General features: G+C 32.2%; 1 non-coding gene across 1 annotated transcript; it reads right to left on the reverse strand.

Annotated features, from left to right (window-relative positions):
• On the reverse strand, positions 1-107 carry LOC114579533. The gene has a single exon (XR_003700566.1). It is a non-coding gene; the product is annotated as a small nucleolar RNA R71 (small nucleolar RNA).
• Positions 108-8,487: the final 8,380 nt, after the last annotated feature.

An 8,487-nucleotide genomic window follows, 5' to 3' on the forward strand; every position in this document is an offset into this window, starting at 1 on the left:
AAGCTTAGAAATGACATTACTTCTTTTACTTAGTTAGAAGGAGATTTTATTTATGAGAGTAGGGAGAGATTCAAGGAGATGCTTAGAAAGTGTCCTCATCATGCCTTACTTGATTGTTTGACAATTCAATTTTTTTATAATGGGTTGGTAGGATCCCTTAGAGCCATAATTGATGCTACAGGTGGAGTTTTTTTTATGTAAAAGCTTTTTCAAGATGCTTATGAAATAATTGAAGAATTAACAGCAAATAATTTCTAGTGGCCTACTAATAGGGTGAATCCTAAGAGTGTCATTATTCTATGAAAATGATTTTTTATCTATTTTGACTTCACAAGTTGAAGCAATATTTAAAAAGTTGAGCACTTTAGGTTTGAATTTTGATTCATATTTACATTTGAAAGATAAAAATTCAATGAAATAGAATGATATCTAAATGATTGAAAATATAAATTTGATTGGAATATAAAATAATCCTTATTCAAATACATATAATCAAGGTTGGAGGAATCACCCAAATTTTAGTTGGTCAAATAATAATGGTGGAAATCAATAGAATTCTTGTCAAAATAACCAAAGTCTAAATTGGATAATCAAAATTAAGTTAATAAAAATCCAAGACCAGCATATCCTCCTGGATTTAATCAAAGTAATCAATATGGAACTAAAATGATATACTATAAAATGTGATTATATAATTAAGAACTCAATTACAAAGTCAAGTTGGTTCAATTAAAAATTTGAAAACTCAACCAAATCAGCTTGTAATTTCTGTGACTAGTAGACCCATTAGATCTCTTCATAATAACACTGAAGTTACTCCTAAAGAGAAGGAAAGAGATGCCAATGGGACCCAATTAAAGAGTAGCAATCATCCATCCACCTTAGCAAATAAAAATTTTGGGCAAGTCTGACTAAAGACTATAAGCTTAGTGTTTCTTGGGAGGTAACCCAACCTTCAGTCTAGTCAGTTATCTAGCATGGATGATGATTACAAACTTAGCACTTATAGGAAGGCAACCCTATCTTTTAAGTTAATTTTAACTTAATTTACTTCCAAAAAAATCTTTGAAGAAATGAATGGAGAGTCGCAGCGCCATACCTTTAAACGTTGCAGTTCCCTGACAAGCCATAATGATTGAAATTTCAAAATTTTGCAAACTTCCCTCCCGCTAAAATCTATAAAACCAATTAGGAGAAAGTTCACTTCTCATTCCTTACCTACTCTTGAGCGAGTATCATACTTTCCTTTCTTGGAATTCAAAAGTCTAAGCAAACAGTAGAATCAAGCATACATCATCTTCAAAGAACCAAAATAAAAATCATACCAAGAATGAGGATTCTTTTTCACTTCTTCACATACAGAGTTCTACAATTATTATTATGTTGAATAAATTAAAAGAGGAGTTATAAAGATAAGAAGAAGTACATGGAAAAAATAAGAAAGATGCATGGCGGTAGAGCTTTCTTGTATGATTTCTTTCCTGGGCAAGATGCGTTGCTATTTGATTATAAGAAAAAGTATTATCATGGAAAAATCAAATCTGGATGGATTGGCCGTTTCATTATCATTAGAATTTTTCTTAATGGTTCCATCATGATACAGATAAAAAAAAATTCAAACTATCAAAGTCAATGGGTATAGATTAAAACTATATGATTGGAGGACTTAAGAATTCCTAAGGATGTGTATATATTCTTTTATTTAACTTTATTATTTTGTAGACAAGAAAGAAGTGATAGAATATATTGGCTTGTGAAATTACACTTAATTAAAAATTTTGGCTTTGAGAGTCATTGTTGAATGTTGGGTGACATGCACATTGGTTATCCTATAATTATGTTAAGTTATGTTATTGTTATGTCATATTTTGTTTTTAACACATACTTATTTGTGTGGAATTTGAAAAGAGGTTTTGAAAAGTTTGTCGTCTTTAGAAAATCTTAAATTGACTTTCAATTTTAATTCTGAATTGAACAACCCGTCAAAAATGATGTACTACCTCAAGAGGTGGAAATAAAATTTCAAAATGGTGTCCAAATTTAGAATTACAAAGTCCATCTCAAATGTCATAGCTAAATTTAGGAAAGAACTGTATGTGGCCAGTTAATTGGTCCCTGGCCTGGATTAGGGAGACAGCTAACCAGCTAATCAATTTAAAATTCATGAGTCTAGTCATTTTTATGAAAGAGTGGTAGGGATGTTATAATTAAAGATTTTGAGAATTGAGACTAACGTCTATAGCAGATCCTAATTGGTCCCTTTATTTATAAAGGATGAAAAATGCTTCAAGTAAAATGCAATTAAGATTTTAGACTCTTTTAATTAATCTCTAATATATTTCTTGTTGATCGACTCGATTAAATATATATAATGAATATGTAGTAGTTTTTTAAAAGAGGTTAAAAATATTTTTCCCTAGAGATTACACAACATTCCCTTGACAGATATGCACCCATAAAGGACAGCTAGTCTACTAGAACCCGCAGGAGGGGAGGTGGGTAACAAGGAGGAGAAAGTAAAATATGCTTATGCTGACTCCTAACGATCCGGGCTTACTTCATAGAGTGTTAGAGTTTCTGTGTTGGCCTAAAAATTTTATTTCTAATTTTAAGTAGAAAAATTTTATATGTTCCCTCACAAGACTCCATTTGAATCTAAGCTAAAACAAAAATGACATGCAAACTGCCAAAAAAATTAGAAAACGTAGGCAAACCTATGAGCAATCAATTCAAATCAAACACATCAATCAATTAAATTAATTCCTTAAAATAATGTTTATAAGAAAATGCCTCATTTATTATAACTCATAATTGCATAAATTAAAAGTGGTCTGGTACTACTAACTACAAACTAAAATTTTAATCCTAGGAAAGACATAAGTGAGTTTGAGAAGGATAATATATGTCTTTATCTCCTCGTATTCGAGCTCCTTGGATTTATCGTATATGTATACCCAAATGAAAAAGAAAACTCTTACCTAAAAGGGGGTTGTTATTCTTTTCACTTTGGGTATTAAAGATCCAAAATTGGGCTTCCAAATGGAGAAGGACTACCACCCTAAGGGATATCGTTTTCTCTTTGAAATCCAATTTTAGATAACTGTTCCCCAACTCAAATACTAACTTTCACAATTCTTAACTTTAAACAAATTGCATTAATATAAAAGCAAAAAACTGGGTTATTTTAAGCATTTAATAATCAATCAAATCCCAAGCAGTTTATATATATATTGTAGTAAAAGTAATTAAACACATCAATTAGTTTTCAATCACAACATTCAATAAAATATCAGAAAACCAGACACACAGTGATAAAGTAAACACCGACCTAGCCTAGACTAGAGTTGGTTATCTTAGCAAACAATCTAAAGTAAGCGTTGAAAGCTATGTGACTGGGGTGGATCCTAAGCTTCAAGTTGTCTAAAATTTGAGTCTGTTAAAGGTTAAAGGAGGAAATTTGGTTAGAGTTTAAGTATTAATGTGGTAAGACTTATTTTAAGTAATTTTTAATGGTTAGATGATTTGATTGGCTAAAATTAAAGGTTAATAGATTTTAATTAAATTGGTTGATTGTTTTTTTAGATTAATTTAATTTTCCATCAACTAGTTTGTGTCATCGTATCATCAAGCTCGAGGATGAGACCTCCATAGAACACTTAGCCGTGTAGTATGAGGTAGACCATTCTAAAAACCTAGTTGATATAGTTGAATTAAGAATTTTAATTTGGTTAAATTGTTAATAATTAATTTTAAAGTTTTATACTCCATTGAACTCGTTCGTGGCAATGTATCATCAGGCTCAGGGATGAGGCCTCCTTAGGACACTTAGCCCCATAGCCCAAGGTAGTATATCCTTAAAACTTTATTTTTAGAGTGCTTCTTGTTTATTAAAAAGTTGGTTAAATGATTTTATTAATCAAGTAATATTTTTATAAGATTTTAACCAATCATTGAATTTTTGGAATTATGAGAATTATTTAAGCATGTTAATTAAGAGGTTAAAAGTTGACTCTTAACATTAAGATTGGTTTTGAGGTATTGGTATTTTCATTAAATATTAGACCTTAAAATAAGTAATTAGATCTTCATTTTGCTAAATTTGTAATTTTCTACATTAACTTATGATTTTTTGAAGTTTTGACATAGTTTTGAACTACAGTTGATTAAAGAGTTGACTTTTTTGGCTTTGACTTAATTTTAAGGGTTTGAAATTTTTAGAATATACTAGAATTTAATTAGAGTTCAATAGACTATTGTTTGACTAAATTAGATTTTTCTGGAGTTACTGCTGATTTTTTAAATATTGGGTAATTTTGAAATTTTTAAAAGTGTCATAATTAAAGGGACTTTCTGATTTTAACCCAGATCAATTCCAAACCTCTTAGAATCATACCTAAATGTCATTAATGACCCAAGGGGATGTTTCTAAACATTTAGGGGGTTTTTTGAATTTTTTTAGATATTTTAATTAATTAATTAAATTAATTATCTATTTTCCTTAGAAATTAAATTAATACTAAATTAAAGGTCATGAGATAGAGCTCTTCTTTTTCATGGGTTTAAGATTCAATTAGGGTCAATTAGAGAGTTTACTTGAATTTTTAAGATTTAAAATGAATTAATGGTAAATTAATTAAAGTTCTAGGCTAAATCTAGGGAGGTATTTTGGGGTTCCTAGTTTGTAAACCAAATGGGAACCAAATCCAAAACATTTTGGACCATGAGATCACCTGATATCAAGGTTCAATCCCATTGAATTTTTGCCCAAATGGAATGTTCTATGGTGGCTAAGATAACCACTAGGTTACCTTAGAAAATTCTTAAGTCACTATCCTAAACTTGGTTGGATGTACAATCAGTGGCTCTAAACTCCTTGGACTAAGAATAATCAACACACAAACACCCAATACCTAATTCCCATTAAAAATATTATAGAAACAATTTAAAATCAAGGGTCAAACCATGACCCTTAACCTCAAATTAACTAACTTCTTCCCTTAAACATCTCAAAAAATGGGATAAAATTTGGACATGTCAAGGACATGTTCAAATTCAATCCCCCTAAATCTCAAGCCATGGTGACACTAATTAAGAACACAAATTCAATAATAATAAAAATATTTAAATTAAAATTGACACTAACACAAGGATAACTAAGGCTTAAGACCATAGAGCTTTTGAAGGTATCCATAAGATCTTTCCAATGAGCCGAAGAACACATAATTTGGTCAAGTGTAGAGGGAGATATGAATTTTTGAAGTTCCCTAAAATTTCTAGAATTTTTAATCCCATAGTTATACAGTTAGTGGTGTGTTTTTTGTGTAGCACAATCTAATTAGAAGGCTAAACATTAGCACTAACTATATAAAAATAGGATGGAAAATCATATGGCTGGGATTATACGACCTCCAAGACTACGGGGTCTAATCCGAGCAGTTGATTGAGAACAACTGACCAAATTTCTTCTTCAAGCTTCTATGGGTTCCCGTGATCATAAACCTTCTCCGAAGTGATCTAGACATCCCGTTGGAAAACATTTATGAAGTTTCAAGGATAGGATTAGAATGGTAGGGACTTTTAATCCAATAGTGGGATTTGGTTAGATAGAAAGTTTCTTTCACACTTGACCACCACTACCTAAAAAGGATCTAGAGAAAGGAGTTTTTCCATAGAGAAGCCCTCAATGCATGATCTGCTATCACAAGAAGCTTCAAGGGAGGATGCCGATCAAATCCTATTTAGACATTGGGATCGGAGGATGGCCGAAGGTATGATTTCAAGCTGAGGGTGGAGAGATTTTGTTGGAGTTTGCTTGGGACCGTGGCTGGAAGGGTCTGGGAAGCTGAGGAATGCTATGGGATTGCTCATGAAGCTCTAGGGAGGCTTTTTGAAATGTTAAAATAGAATGGGTATGTATTGCTTATGGCATACTATTCAAACCATTATCATGAGCTTGGACGATCAGGATCGACCAGAGAAGCCACTAGATAGCCTCTAAGTGGAAGGGGACATTCTCTACAGGGTCTCATGAGTTTAAACACAATAAAACTAGGGCCTATAAGGCTTTGAGCTAAGCTTGAGGATAGGGGGACCACCAGAGCTAAATTCTCATTCATTCTGGCCACCACTAGCTAAGGGCTGGATCAAGCTAAGGTAGATAGATATATGGAGGATTGGTGAGCTCAAGAGTGAGCTCAATATGGCATGGGGAAGCCTAATTGCTAACAAGAGCTCAGGTTGACCCAAACCTGTATGGTTTAGGTTGGTTTGGACTCAGCTTTGGTCAAGCTAGATGATATGATTAATGGGGAAGATGTATTAGGTAAAGGGACGCCCAATGCAAGTGCCAATTGGGTTAATCTTGTATGTAGAGAAAGATGGCTCAGGTCAAAGTAGTTTTGACCACTGGAGTAGGCTAGAGGTTGACCTAAGTCAGCCCAAGGGCTAGGTTGACTACGATAGGTGTCTTAGACCTAAGGCTGCCAATTAGAGGGTTTTTTTGAGTTTAATTGGACCTAGGTTGAGAAATGGCTCAACCTAAGATAGTTTTTTTAACTTTGGGATAGCTTAATTCCCAACCCAAGTTTACCCAAGGGTTGGGTCTACTAGGAAAGGTGTATTGGGTCAAGGGGAACCCAATGCCGCCATTGGTTTGATCCAATTTAGCTGGGGTTGGAATTTGGCTCAAAGGGAACTTCTTTTTGGACACTTGGGTCAAACCAAATGGATAACCCAAATGGGCCTAAATCTTGGGCCTTGAATAAGGGTCTCTTGAGGACCCAATGGGCCACTTCATGGGTTTGAATGGGTTTGGAAAATTCTTGGTCAAAGGGTTTGAAAGGGTAGGAGTGTATGGGAGGTTTCATCAAACTTCATTGACTTGGTCAATGAAGTTGATCTAGGGTCAAGGGTTAGGTCCATTAAGTTCAAATTGATCATATGAACTCAATGATGGTGTTTTCAAATGAAGGGGACGTTAATTGGTTTGAAATAGGCATTTAAACCCTTAAGGGCCAATTTAGTCAACCATGGTTGACTTGGTCAACCAGGTCAAACCCCAAGTGTGGGTTTGGGTCTAATGTGTTCCTAATGATATTTAAGATCCATTAGGGTAGATTTTGAAGATTGTTATGGGAAGGTCATGTTGAATTTAGGGGCTTAAAGGGCATTTTGGTCATTTTGACCCCAAGTCAACCCTAAGTCAAATTGGGTTTAAAAAGAGCATGTTATTGATCAACTGGTCATGACAAGAGTCATGCATGCGCTTGTATGGTTTTGAAAGAGTCCCAAGGTCAAATTTCACTGAATGGCAAGTCTAGTGGTATAGGTTATAAATATTTGAAGGTTTTATAGCCTTTTGAAAATCCATCCAGTTTTTTGAGGCTAGGGACCTCAAAATGAGCTCGAATTTGGTGGATTTATCTTAGATACATATCTAAATAAGATTCAATTGATAGACCCTAAACTATAGGTCATTTTTTGGGGTTTCTGGGTGACAAAAAATTCATCAAGAAAGGGTTTTAGGACCAAGGTCCTTAACCCTATGATTTGGCTTGGAATGTTGGATTTGGATTGGGTTTTGGAATTGACTAGTTGAGTTTGAATTATCCACATCAATGATAATCAATTGAATGATTGAGATTGATTGGATATGATTTAAATGTTGATTGAAAGTTGGTCTAGAAATTGAATTGAAGGGTGGAACTGGAGTTGAATAGATATGGATTTTTTTTTACTCGTTGGATTTTGTCCAGTTCCACCCTATTTATCTTTCAATATTAGTTTTGGCTTTTAAAATTGTAAGATAAATTATTTGTATTAAAAATTAAATATGAGTATATTAAAATTTGAAATAATAGCTAACATTAAGACAAAATTAGTAATATCATCAAGTTTGTTCATTAAAATGAGTAAGATTATATGAGAATCTTAAAGCCAAAACTAATATTGAAAATAGTTAATTATGTACTTGATAAAAGAAAAAGAAAAAAAATTACAAATATTTCTTATAAAGAAAAATAAATAAAAATATCATAAGAAAAAGAAGTATACATTCAAAAATTGATATCAGTGAAAGCTTAAAATTTGAAATACAATCTTATACAAAAACTATTAAGGATAAGTTGAGAGAGCTAATAAACGGTATGGTTAACTAATAAAATACAATTTTAAATATAACCATATCTAATTATTAAAACTATATTATTCACTTCAATATTCAAAAGTTAATGGTTAAATCTATAACCTATAATTTCAAATTAGGTAAAAAAAAGAATGATTGATTAATTTTAATTATTAGTATTTTTTCCCAAGCTAGAAATATAGTTTTGATTTAATTTTACTAATTCTAGACATTGATGTATTATCCTATATTTTAGTAATTAAATTTTATCACTTTTTATTTTAGTTAATCACTTACTCAGAATTACAAACTTTTATTTGCTTGAGGATAAGTATGAGTTTGTTGGGGAGGATTTGATAAGTGCA

This window comes from Dendrobium catenatum, unplaced genomic scaffold, assembly GCF_001605985.2.
Source record: "Dendrobium catenatum unplaced genomic scaffold, ASM160598v2 fragScaff_scaffold_471, whole genome shotgun sequence".
NCBI lineage: Eukaryota > Viridiplantae > Streptophyta > Magnoliopsida > Asparagales > Orchidaceae > Dendrobium > Dendrobium catenatum.